Source organism: Xenopus tropicalis, chromosome 8, assembly GCF_000004195.4.
Source record: "Xenopus tropicalis strain Nigerian chromosome 8, UCB_Xtro_10.0, whole genome shotgun sequence".
NCBI lineage: Eukaryota > Metazoa > Chordata > Amphibia > Anura > Pipidae > Xenopus > Xenopus tropicalis.
Genome location: NC_030684.2, coordinates 84,959,731 through 84,974,069, shown reverse-complemented (window position 1 = coordinate 84,974,069; position 14,339 = coordinate 84,959,731). Strand labels below are relative to the sequence as shown.

The following is a 14,339-nucleotide window of genomic DNA, read 5'->3' as shown; positions in this document are numbered from 1 at the left end:
GTAAATGATAAAAAAAACAATGATTCATTAGTGATTGATAATAAAAAACAAAGCAAAAACAATATGGGTTTTATAAAGAAAACAAATAAATAGTACATATTTTAAACAGGACCTACAGTATTGGCCTCATGATGTACATAGATGTATATCACCCCTATATAAATCAGGTATATTTTTTAGAAAAGATGTCAAATGGACCTCAGCTTAGAATGTTTTAAATTCCCTTATGAGATAGTATGGGAGGTAGATAGGTGGGATGGTAGTTCAGTAACTGCTGAGGAGTGTTTAAAATTCCTGCAGAGTTAAAGATTTCAAGTTATATTGGCTTATAATTGAATTACGGCCACTGGTAACCATTTCCATGCCACACAATGTGTTCCTAGCGTAGCTTATAACAGCAGAAGCCAGTTAAGCACAAACATGTTTATCATGCAGGTGGAATGCCTCTGGCATTAGAAATAAGTGCTTCTAGGGTAAAATGCATAATGCAGCTTTATTTCTCTCCTGCCTTTTTTCTGAACAGAGTACAAGAAGTCTAAAAACACATTGATTTTGCTTTAGATATGAGGCAGTTATTGACATGCCTCTAAGCAAAGAAAGAGAAGCATTGCATTCAGTCATCACTGACACGTTTGCCAGCTCGGGGCAGAAAAAGAAAATCTGTTTCTCTGTTATTATAGCACTGTAATTTCCATTTACAATTGTAAATGGATGTTCTGCTTTGCTCTAAAAGATGTATTTTCATTACAGCAAATTCAGAAGCTGTAGATAAGGGAGCAGTGAACGGCTTTCTCTTAATGCGGCCTGAGAGATTTACTGTGATTTGTAAAAAAACTGCAGAAGGGAAGGGGAAAGTAGCAGGAGTCAATGCAGAGTGTGCAGCACCAATAGAGGGGGGTATGGAAGAAGAAATGATGTGTCGATTTGGCAATGAGACGCTGACAGCGAAGGAGAAAAGAAAGAAAAACTTCATGAAGCGAATATTTACCTGCAGAATCTAGTATCTACCTACTGCCTCTTACACAAACAGCACAAGTCTGCAGTAACTGCAACACCATGGAAATTTTTCTTACATAGTGGGTACAGAGCAAGGTCATTAATATAGCTTGTAGATTGTAAGCTCTTTTGGGCAGGGCCCTCTTCACCTCTTGTATCGGTTACTGATTGCTTTATAAGTTACTCTGTATGTCCAATGTATGTAACCCACTTATTGTACAGTGCTGCAGAATATGTTGGCGCTTTATAAATAAATGTTAATGTAATGTAATGTAAAGCTGAAAAGAGGTTGGTTTAGGCCCTGTGAGCTTCTAAGGCATGTTCCTGTATTATAAAGCATGCATGCTTATTTCCAAATGAAAACTGCTGTGTAATAAGTTAGTATTTCATTGATAAATAATAAAAATGACACTGTACATATTTTGTGCTAGTTGGCATCACTACAGTTACAAGGGAGTTTCCCAACATAGACATAAATGTCTTCATGGTGGCGGCTACTGCTCACGCTAATAAACTCACTGGCAGGTTTCTCTGAGCTTCACCTTTCTGCACAGCTGTAGTGGGTATTTCAAATACCATTCTTCAGGAATGTTTTTTTTTTATAGAAAAACATAATATAGAAAAATTATCCCATTAGTAAACAATTAATCAATTTTATGCTGCAAATATGTCCTTCTTTTAAGGTTTAGGCAGAACAGGTTGGATTGTGGATGCTGGTACTGGTAAATTTGAGATTCTAAAATGTCCATCAATGCTTACAGTTTGAACTATCACTTACTTTAGGGGAGGTTTAAAAAGTAATTTCAACTAATTTAATTAACTGAGTTAGGATGAAGAGAGCTACATTAGTTATCTTATCGACTTGGGTTGGGGATTTTGCAACAAAAACAGCCCAAGGCAACATAAAATGTAAATACGGCCCTGATTTGGGGTGCAGATTTCATCTTCACTTTGAGCTGGTACTACGGCCCCCGAGGCCAGGAAAACTCATTAATGTGTGCCCAGATGGTAATAAACAAGTGAATGACTCTCTATACCATAAGCTGTTATACTTTCTATATAGAGAATAGCAGCAATTCTTGTTAGAGGGGCATTGCTCAAAGTTTTTAGCAGTGAGAGAGTGGGAGGAATGGTACTTGAGGTCAAGCGAGACTGTGGCCCTGCGTGGTGATAAAAGCACTGAGCAACAATTTCTATTCTCTTTACCAATGTGACCAACAGCATGTGATCAGCAGCAATCTAATGAATCATATGACTGAGTGAGACTGACAATTGTTTCTGTGTAACAGAAGAACTCCTACACCCCATACAACCCCCGGGTAACATGTAACCACTTTGTTCTTATTAACTCATTTGGAGAAAAATAAAGCCTTATAACTTGGATAGGTATTAGTCACTAGTATAAGTCTGTACAAAAATTGCAAGTAGCATAAGAGGTTCTGCAGCTCTCTCCTCTGTGCAGAAATGTGTATCAGACACTTGGCTTTTTAGATGAGGACATTGTCTGCAGTCACATTCTCTTTGGGAATCAGACTGAGTTCATCTCATAGTTTCATAAGCGCAAAGCAAAGCTCATTATTCCTGCTTAGGGCACAGCAAAATGTCACAGCTCTTTAGCAAAGAACAAACAAAATGCAGAAATCAAGCAAACTTAATTTAACCCACAAGGTCCTGGAGGCTTAGTGGCACTGGCACACCAACAGGATGGCAGTGAAGTAAAAAGACAATTTCTAGCGTAAGCTAATAGGCAGGGTCAGGAGACATTTCTTCCTCCATTGCTTACTTTCCCTTCATACCTCATTCCCTCTCAGCGTAAAATTCCCTTCACAGATATTACTGAGAGCTGAGTTACAAAAATATCATATTGTATCCTACTGAATGTCTGCACACAAATAACTGTATTGCAGCACAAAGCCTCCCATAGACGTAACACATGGAGGCGGCCAGCGAGTTATATATAGCTTTAGGGAACTGCACACGGCATTGTTATTCATTTTAACCATTCCACTTGTGAAAGATTTTGTTCTACGGCTGACCATTTTAGCTACGTTAACTGAAAATATACAAAAGGGCAAGTTGCTCAGAAAAGTAGGAACATTGTGAAAGATATCTGTCTACCTATCAGTCTAGACATCAGTCTTTGCCTTTGCTTAACATATCAGTCTTTTCTTTACACTGGTAGTTTAATGACTGAAGTTCTTCTGCATGCTACATAACTAATGCAATACAACAGGAATTCAGGAGCAGCTATACCTTTTGCATGATGACACAGGTAAAAAAAACAAAGGCAGAATCCTTCAAACATTGTAAAAATTCAGGTTCCATTGATTTATTAATCTGCCATTTCCTCATCCCTTTCAAAATCCGGGAAAAATACTGCTTTGTGGTTAAAAATTTATGATAAATACTTGTGTTAAAATACGTGTAAAAAAAACACAAAATAACAAGGAAAAGTATTCCATTCTGCATGCAAGTTTTGGGGATTTTTTTGTCTTTAAAGATGGATGAAAGCACCACAATTTAGTTTGCCTTTTCTCTGTATTTTAATCAAAGTCTTCCCCTCTGGCTCAGCAGCTGGGAGCCTCTGTTTAGGCCGCATTAACGGTTAGTTCTGCTTACAGCAGCAGAACAAGATAAATTATTGGTAAATAATTCAAAAGGCAACTGGAACAAATGAAAGCTCCAGCACACTTCTTGTTTTTTAGCGCATCAGTACAATCCCAGAAACCACATTAAAACAGCTTGGCCCACCCAAAGAACTCTTCTTTATACTGCTTAGAGGGCTAATTCCCAGCTTCATATTTTACTTTATAACCTGATCTAACCTTACATTTCATTTCAGCCCATAAATGTCTTTTGCTGCATCTTTCACAGGATTTCCATCACGTACCAACTTTCATACTGCACACACACATCAAAAAATCATTTATTTAGCCAACAGAAAGGTGTTTCTTCCACCAAACACCACAAACTGACCTTTATCATTTATTTTCAGTGACAATACATTCTGTCATACGAATACATGGCTGGAAAATATGAGTAACCCTGGTCAAAATAATTTTTTTCTGGCATTAGCTGATAAAAATGAAAGTGAAGAAAGATTAATAGCACCAGGTTAATGTTAAAGTTACAGCAGGGCTAGGTATTTGTTCCACTCAAGATTTAAAGAAAAAAAAATCACAGGCAAGAGTACAGAACACTGGCTTTTATAATGATCTCTTTCATAGGGAGAAGATATTTCATGAATAGAGCAACAGGGGGAGCTGGTGAACTGAAAAACAGAAGGAGAAATTAGAATTCTGCAGAAGGAAATCTTTACATTACCAGACTTGGCCTTACATGAAAGAACATGCTGTAACCTTCACATCACAGGTATGTACCATTGCTTAGCAGAGTTTTAGATGGGACAATGTGACAACTACTCTATTTTACAGTACATTATTACATACAGTCATTAAGAAGTTCTTAGCTCAGTCAAATCCCAAACTGAAGGATGAGAGCATTAATATTGGTAATAGAACCAAGGTAATTTTTAATACCCTTGCAAATGAAATAAAGTGAAACACAGTTTTATATTACAACAATGATATATATATCATTTTATATTATATATATTATATATATATATATATATATATATATATATATATATATGTGTGTGTGTGTATATATATGTATATATGTAACTGCTTCGCTGAATGCTATCCTGATGGAAAAAGCAACTTCTTTAGGCCAAAGCAGTTTAGTAGGTGAAATATCCTGTATCTTGAACCATCATGTGAGCCAAAGAAATTACTTTATACTCAAGTAATTTTTCCTGGGCAGACCAGCAGGGACTCAAGAAGAAGCTAACACTTGGAAGGACAGACAGTGACAAGGTTTATATACAACACGTGACTAACTTTGCATTCAAATCATTTCAACATAAGAAAACACAGCTCCAACAATCACAATTTACAGCAGTTTCAATCAGTAATGATGTGAATTTATATTGTTTTATAACAGGATATAAATTATGTAGGTTATAAGGAAGGCCATGGTTCAGCCATTTTGTCTTCTGTCAAGTCATAGACATTATTAGCTTTAGTCACTGATTTACTTTACTGTTTATTGCTATTAACATCATTAGCAAAGTAGCAATCCTGTTGTTCTCATTATGCCGTACTCACATGCAATTTATGGCATTATCATCATAAAAAACTGTGAGGCCGAGAACATTTTGTAAGCACATACATTTACTTAGAACCCCCCCCCCCCCCACCGGCCCCCACTACACCACACACACTCCACCACGAACCCCCCTGACTGACAGACAGCTCACCAGTGTGTTGACATTGTGAGCAACTACTGTCTACATGGGAATCTGAAGATGAGACTTTTCTGCACGTCCTTGTAGCCCTCAGACCCAAGAGTGGCCCTAGAAATTGAGCCACAATGATAAACTGTTTGCATTTCTCCACTCTCAAGCAATGATCTTCAAAACAAGTATTGGAGCTGATCTGATGAACCCTGACACGCCACTCTAAAGAATTAACCCTCGGAGGCCTGTAACTCATTACCACTGATCGCTTTCAGGTCCACAAGATAAACCCCTCAATTACTTATGAGTTGTAATCCAGTTCCTCTAGAAGTATTTTTATGGTGCTTAATAGATTCCAGATTTGTTCACGGTTTATTGCACTGAAGCTAATCACAGATATATCCTTAGCAACACATCCCACAGACAGTTGTTTAAACAAAAAGGATCTATTTAAATCAGTATCATTTAGAATATAAAAACCCCCACACATGCTTTCTCTTTTTTATTTGTAAATTCGTTATGAGAATAAAAGTGCAAGAGAAGCTTTTCATGAAAAGGTAAAAATTGCCAAGCATATAAAATGCCTTTTTCTCGCAGCAATGAGCAGCATTCAGCTCTACTGCAGGCAGGGCTGGCCCTATGCTTTCTCCAAAAAAAATATAAATCTGTACCTTATATATTGGATAATATCACATCTGCTGTGAATAATAATTGAATTGAATAATTGAATAATATCACAACTGCTATTATTATCTTACCCTTATTATCTTTCCTCATTACTAAGAGCAAGATAAAGGAAGAAACAGGAAAGACATAGAGAATAACAAGTGTAGCATTACCCAACATCTTGGAAGATTTAGGCGTATAAGTAGACTTTGCCATGTCTACTTTGCCTGTTCCACTCCAGATTTGATTAAATGTATTGCCACAAATAGCTGAAAAACATGTGTTTATACCTATAGTCTCAATATAGATAGCTTACTACAGTTGTTTCACTAATACTAGTTCTGTAAAATAACGCCTTTGGGCTTACAGAAAAGCTGGACTTTTTGATGGTAGAAAAAGTTATTGTGAACATTCTTTCTATTCTTGTTATATACAAATGCAAGCCCACTGTTGAGTAGGAATCACTCCTATGTCTGACCTGTAGGCACAAAGACAAACAGACTTTTATAAGGATTTATTTTAGTATGTATTATACTGTTTACTTTTTTTTACAAGGTAAAATCATACTTCTGATGTACCAGCTAATTCCCATAGCGGCTAGAGGTCATTAAATATTGGTCAAATTGTAAATCTGAAAATGAAGCTAAATAAATAGGGGTTTGAAGCACATTGTTGTTATGACCAAAATAAAAAAAAGATACTATTTATTAGGTTCGTTTGATGGAAATGTTGTGATGACCCTCTATGCAGTTAGCTCTGATTAATATACCCACATTGGTACTGGATTTGCTCTGTGCTCATCCCTTCCTTCCAAATTTATGATGCATTAGGAATCCTAACACATAATGAGGACAAATCGGCTGCCTGTATGAAAAGATAAAATGTGAAGCTCTGGAAGGAGAAAATTAAAGCAGAGAGTGGAAGAAATGTTAAATGGAACTGAAAGGAGCTGACAATGTTCTGTACGGAACAATCAGTCCTTCAGGTAATAAAGGCCTCTGTCTCTCCAATAAAGGCAGCATATAAATCTAAGGTCCCTAACCTGCGGCCCTCCAGCTACTACAGGATTACAATTGAAACCTTCCAGGACCTGTGTTTTTTTCTTTAACCTCTTTGCAAACATTAGCTAACACCCAGTTATTTTTTTGTCAAGTTAGCAAGGTGACACTGCATGTGATTTATCACTCTAAGGCCGGCACAAAATTTGTTTATAGCGCAGGCCCCCAAAGTGGATGATCTGCTCCAATATAAATTGTACAACCACTAATTAATATAAGTGTGCCAAATTAGGTATATATTTTACAGATGTAATCTTTTAATAAAACAAACAAAACCTCTGTATATCTAAATTAAGCTCTCCCAATTCTGTTTGTCTTTCTCTCTCTCTCTCCTTGCAGACATATTCCTCCCTTTGGCTTTGCACTATTCCTCTCACATTGTTCGGCAGAGCAATATAAATGGGGCAGGAGAATGACTGGAAGCCAAAACATATATATACAGCTGAATGAATACTTCCTGGCCAGATTCAGAAAGCTATTCAATTCTTTACAGCTGCCCACAACCTTCTGCACTCATACCTTGCACACATATATAATAGACATATTAGTAATATTATTTATTTCATATACCCAGGAACAATAAACCACAACTCAAAAGATCCATATGTAAAATAGATTAATATATTCATAGAGTCACATTTATAAAATTGTGGCTTGCATCTTAAAAAAAAATCACTATCACTATGTAGTTGACCAAAGTTGTACCCCATAAGGCAGGAAACTGCAGTGCTTACAAAGATTACATGCTGCCCTATATTGAGTAACAGAAGAATCTGCACAGCAACAGCAAACTTGCTACTTTGTAGTACAAAAAGAAGTGTCTGACAGAGCACACTCTTTAATAGAAGAGTTATGAATTCAGCCAAAGCCAGTCTGTCATTTACATTGAGCTTTATAAGAACTCTATTAACCAGATTACACTTTTCCAACAAAAGCTACATTTCAAAGCCCCTGACATGACCTTTGCTCGCCAGATATTCTTTCCCGCAGTCCTCATTATCAACCTTTAAAAATGCCTTGCACTTACATAAAATGGATCTAAAACAGAAATCGCCTTCAAACTCAGGACAATCAATGCCATCTTTAAAATGGAAACTAGAGCTAAAATCCATATGGATTTAATATTTAATATTAAATAATGCAGATTTTCTTTTAGCAGTCCCGAAAACATAATTTTAGGCAGCTAGAAGGCTGAAGATAAAATACATTCGATGGAATATGAAAACTAAGAACGCATCAGCCACACAGGGCATTTACATATTTACAAATTTTTTTAAGTGCTAATGAATATATATATATATATTTTTTTTTTTTTTTTTTTAAACTATAAAACAGTAAAGCATCAAGAGGTCTGACTTTCACCCATAGTTAGTTAAGAAGTCCTATAACTGTAGTTTATGTAGTAGTTTAAAAAACTGAGGGAAGCAGCTAAATTTCTGTAAACTTGAAAGAATTCTACAAATGTTCACCTTCTCTACAGGATAATAGCACATTGTTAGCTGCATATTACAAGATACACCTCTTTCTTATTTAAAGTGCAAGTTATAACAATTATACATAATGGCACACAATGTATGTCAAGTGTCTGTGAAAAGTGAGGGCCTCCGACAAGTGAAATATTGCATAAACAACTTTATTTATGTTCTGTGTTCTGAAAAACACATGCACACACACAAGTGATTGGCACGTAGGAATCATAACATCTTCAGCACAAAAGAAGACTTTTCCTGCTCAACCAGTTTAAAACAGTGTATGGGTTCCACATACCAGAATCAATGCAATGAGAAGAGCTTTAATCATGAAAGTCTATAAAGAATTAAATTAAGGGATATGTTTTTCTCCTCAATTTGAATCTGACCCATGTTATATTTAAAGTTCTGTAAAGGTTGGAAAACTTGCATCTACTTTTCAAGAAGAAAGTAGTTTTAGTATAATGCACATACAAGGACACATATTGAAATATCCAGCTTACATCTATTACTAGTTTTAGTACATAATCCAAGAGTTTTGTCTAGTTCATAAGGCCTGTTTAATGTAATTCCAGGGCTAAAACATATAATATTCTTTGTAAAAGACTTTTTATGCTGAGTATTCTTTCAGTTAGTTTCCTTTGTTACATATGACAATTCCACTGTGATGCAAATATGCACATCTACTCTCTATTCAATTAAATAGTGCCCTTCCACCCTTAACTTGGAGAAAGACCAACCTGCAGCCAGCCAGCTACTTGTTCAGTTACAGCTTCCAGCATCTTCTGACAGCCTTTGACTACTGGGTATGCTGAGAGTTGTAGTTTATTAACAGCTGAAGGCCACGCCTTTCTTATAGTAACAATTCAATCTTTTACCAATGAAAAAAAATCGTTTAATGCACTTTTTTTTTTCTTTGCTCACTTGCCGGCCTGCAATTAGTAATAATATATTTCTCTGACAAAGCTCTAAAAGGTAAATTATACCAAAGCCAGTTCACATGCAGTACTATATTCCTGTTGCCGCTCATTGATTTGGACCATCAAATAAAACAGCTACAATTTATCTCTAGAAAGCCTATAAAGAAACAAACTTATAAAACTTGGTCTGAATTATTGAACTTAAGATGGTAAAACAGTGCCCCTGCCATCCAACTGCCTCCACCTTGGTGGACAATCACTTATATGGCAGAAATATTTAAGTAGGTGTGGAGTTAAAATTCTCCTTATTCTGCAGTCAATTCCTGGACCTGAAATGTTCTCCGTAATCCGAATCAATTCTGTCTTTAGTGACCGATGTTCAGAATGTTCGTGTAATAAGAGGGTCTTGCTTAATTCAAACCGGATCTTGGGAGAATGATTATACTATTAACTTAAAAAAAATATCCTCAGAGTCCTAAGAACATATGCTAAAATGAAGTAACTTTTAATCCTAACTCACTGACTTTTAAGATAAATGTACTTCCAAATATAATGCTTAGCAGCATCTCTTACAGTTAGGGGCACATTTACTAATCCACAAACGTCCGAAAAGCGTCTGAATGCGTTTTTTTCGTAATGATCGGTACTTTGCGACTTTTTCGCGAATTGTCGCGACTTTTTCGAGCTCTCAATACGAAAGTTGCGACAATTTGCGAAAGTAATAATGGCAATGAAAAGTCGCGACAATTCTCGAAAGTTATAATGGCAATGAAAAATCGCGACAATTCGCGCAAATCGTACCGGTTACGAAAAAGTCGCGACAATTTACGGGAAAGTCGTAACGGCGACGAAAAAGTCGCAAAAATACGAAAAAGTCGCAAAATATTCGTTTTTTCAATCCAAATTTTTCTGATTCGGATTCGTGGATTAGTAAATCAGCCCCTTAGAGTGCAAATTAAATAATGTAATTTTCCTTTTATGACTAATCTACTTCACTATGAAAAAAACTATTTTGCCCATATTGTAGCTGGCGATGCTGTTCCTGATCACTAATTTCTCACTCTTTCCACTCTGTACCTGTCAGATCAGTTTCTGGTGTCAATGGACAAATCTCTGGGATTCCACATAGAGATCTGCTGTGATACAGGACAGCAAGGGAAAAAGCTTTATTGGAAAACATAATGGTATTGCCAATATGTATCATTAGAAAACACACTCCCAAAGAAGCAGGAAATAATAATTGCTTTCCAGGCTATTCTCATGACACTGTGTCATTTCCCTTCAGGGTTTACAACACACTTTCTCGAGACGTATGAAGTATTAGCTGCACAAATTACATTTTCTATGCTTCAGAGTTCAATTTCTGAGGAGAATATTTTTGGGGCCCCAGAACAAAAAGCCACGTTCATTCTTGACCTGGTCAACAGCAAGAGATATCTATGTTTCTTGGATGCCTTGACCTAACTAGTATGCCATGATATAACTATGTCAAATGTGCAGCTCTTAGCACCCTCTGAACTTTCTCCACCATTAGTTGAACCTTGGCAGCAACTACTCCTCTTTGTAACACTTTTTGGGCTAAAAGCAATTAATGACTGCATGCTGCTTTTGCACCCTTGGTTTTATTACAGTAATGTCAAACGATACTCTAGAGTTATAAAAAAAAAAAATAGACTAACCTAAAATGCTTAAACAAGTTCATTATAGCTTTACAATAAAAGGGAAACCTATAAAACCTAGCAAATATTCTGTCTATATTCCACATGGATTTGAATGAATATATATATATATATATATATATATATATATATATATATATATATATATATATATATATATATATACTGTTTTATATATCATGTATCTATCTAAATATAGAGAGAGTATAATGTATAATTTGTCTAGGATTAAAAATAAATAAATATAAAAATTCTGGTTACCAAGCGAGAACTTGGCTCTCCTAAGTGCATTTTCCATAGCCCTGAAAAACAATGAATGCACAGTCCTTGCAGATAGAGGTCAGTAATGGACTGAATTTGAATCAACTCAGTACAAACTGCTCAGTCAAGAAACTGCTTTAACTAGCTCTACAAGAGAGAAACACGAGGAGCTGGAGAATTTTATTTCTGCTTCCCAATGGGCAAAAGTTGGATTATGAAAATGAAATGAAGTCTTTTTGGACTACTTGCATAACTGTTCCGTAATTTCAAAGTAGACGAAAAAAAATCCACGCAGTTAAATCGAAGAAGTAAAGAGTCCTTCTATACTAACCCACTAAACTAACCAGCTTGTGATGTTCTTTAAGTCTGTCACAGCAAACTTTAGCAATAGAACCACAATAGTTTGGAAAAGAAGGGCATAGACACATCTATATTGTATCAGTTCCTGAACAATACGATTGCAATGTATTTATACTTTTCATGTTTAGAAAGCCTTTCATGTTGTAAAACTAACACTGGGCAGTCTTGGCAACAGCAAAACTGTATCTTGCATTCGTGTGACCCCAATTATTATTGGTAAAGGATGCGTCATTAAGGCTAATTTGCTTAGTTTCAGCTTTCCGATTCTCTCTTGGGCCCTGTGTCTGCATAATTTCCACTGTACACTGTACACATTTATGCAAATAACTGACCTTCTGCCAATAATATATATATAATATATATATATACACACACATTCGCACACATATATACTACTTGAAAACCTACTAAAACTCACTAAACGTATCTAAGTATCTATCTTTCTATATATGTCTTTATATCCTATTAGTTGAATGCATATACATATGTAATATATGTTCGTTGTCTAGGTAGCTGCACTCACATTTTGATCTTGTCTGGGTGCTAGTTAAAAGTATCAGCCTCTTCTCCAAAGATGAAGGCAGGAGTCCCACAACTTCTCACATAAGCAGAATGAATTTTACTGGGAAGTGACCAACATTTAAGAGTTTGCTTAAACTTTGTAAACGTAATGACTCCACCCAATTTTTTTTTTTTGTTATAGGTATTATAAACTGAAATTGCTTTCATTTAAAACAACCCCACCTCTCCAAAATAAAAGAAAGAAAAGCGGAGGAGGATAAAAGAACAGAAGAAAATCACATACTTTATTTTCCAGAAAATGCCATATAAGACAAAAGCTATTTATATATATATATATATCTCACTGTTTCGACTTTTTTATGACAAACATAATACAACACTACTCTATCTTTATAGTTTATAAGGCACTGAGCATTGTCACACTGAATACACCTTTCACAGAAAACTATAACAATTGTTATATTTATAGGCCCCTGACACTGAAGTTACTGAAGCTACTGCAGTCAGAGATATAAAGGGAACAAGTCACATGCCATTATCTATCAGCCCATCATGCATTGTGGTGCTGCTTTTTATTCTTATAAAATAATTATTTTCAAATAACAAGTCCTGCCCTGTCGTTAAGATGCCACAGAAAGGGCTGAAAGGTAATTGAATGTTAATTATACCTTCAATTGACTGCCATGAAAAGCATTTGCCATCAGCAGAGACCAGTTCTTTAAACCCACAACTCCCTGCCATCAGAATATGATGATTACCTATACATCTGAATGGGATTTTGTGGCATTCATCATAAAGGCTTACAGTATATACTATAATGCTTATCAGGAATTTTCATTTTATTGAAAATCACCTTTAGACGGATTTAAGTTTTTCTGCATTATAGCCTCCCTGACTGCATGTTTGTACTGCAATCCTTTCCCATATCTCTCACTAACCAAAGGAAATACATAAATGCCTCATCTGTAACTGAATGAATGCAGCACTCTGTCTGCACGCAGGGGTTAACGGCACTGAATAGCTTCCCAGCTTCAGACAGGGAGAAGGCAGCCCTCTGCCTCATAACCCATAATACTGTAATCTGTTCAATTTGTGCTACTTAAATATAATGGGAATATCAGCTTTAAACTGAGAATGCAAGAATTTTGCTACCGCTGGATATAGTTAAGGCGATAATGGCCCATATGGTGTTCAATTATACGGCCGTTTGCTGGGCACGGGATCAACAGAGGGAAGTTAGACCTTGTGCAACTCAGATCATGCAGAAGATTTCTCTAGTAGTAAAAATGCTTCACTGGTAATGTAAAAGTTGCCATTTGGAGAACACTCTGTTGGCGGTCTTTAAAATTAGATCAGTGACGTGTATTATCCAAAAAAAAAAATTGCTTCATAAAATGTGAAAACATGCAAACAGCGGCCAGAGACCTTGTTAAATGCCCCCTAAGAATCCAGCAGGGAGCCAAGACACAGTGTTTCAGCTCTACAGTGATTTGGGCCCATAGGCAGGCCACTTACACATGAACATTCTGAGACATGGACATGAATGTGGCCAAGTGTGGGGTATGAAGTTAGAAGAGTCTGTATTTATGTTTTACCAAGGCTATAGCTAAAGATGGCTAATTAAACAGGACAGGCTCCAAAGGGTTTCTTTGCCAGGCATTCAGCAGAAAGGCGTTGCTTGCCAACAAATATGCAGGCACAGTGTGAGTTAAGGCAGGCTTTCAATAGAATCTGTATTGAGAGCTCTGAGACAGAACAGTCGAATAAATCAGCCCAGCGCTGGAGAGGTGAAAAGAGCATTTTACACAAGTCTTGGCTTGTGTTATTGGTAACATTTGGATCTGTTCTGTATAAGCAAAAAACTGTGTTGCAACTGTGATTCTTTGCGTTTGTATATATGTATGTGTGTGTGTACAGTTCACCATTTCTTACCCTCTTTCAATACGTCCATAGCTTTACCCTTTTAATGACAGTTCTCATTATGACACAGAAGTACTTATTGTACATTTTTGTGATATTGGACAGGTTGTGTGCTGCATACCACTGTATTGTAGAGACAGATTTGTTATGCTATGTATGTCCTACAGACCAGGATCAGCCGATCGTCA

At 36.3% G+C, this 14,339-nt stretch overlaps 1 protein-coding gene across 2 annotated transcripts in view; it reads right to left on the bottom strand.

The window, feature by feature from the left end:
• Positions 1–14,339, bottom strand: part of flrt2 (fibronectin leucine rich transmembrane protein 2) — a 41,263-nt gene that overhangs the window by 24,323 nt on the left and 2,601 nt on the right. The window contains exon 1 of one of the 2 annotated variants that reach the window (XM_031891151.1): positions 12,233–12,314. The exons of the other annotated variant lie outside the window; for it this stretch is intronic. The gene's annotated coding sequence lies outside the window, so the exon portion shown is untranslated. Of the gene's footprint in view, positions 1–12,232; positions 12,315–14,339 lie in introns of those variants that run through there. 2 annotated transcript variants of the gene reach the window in all.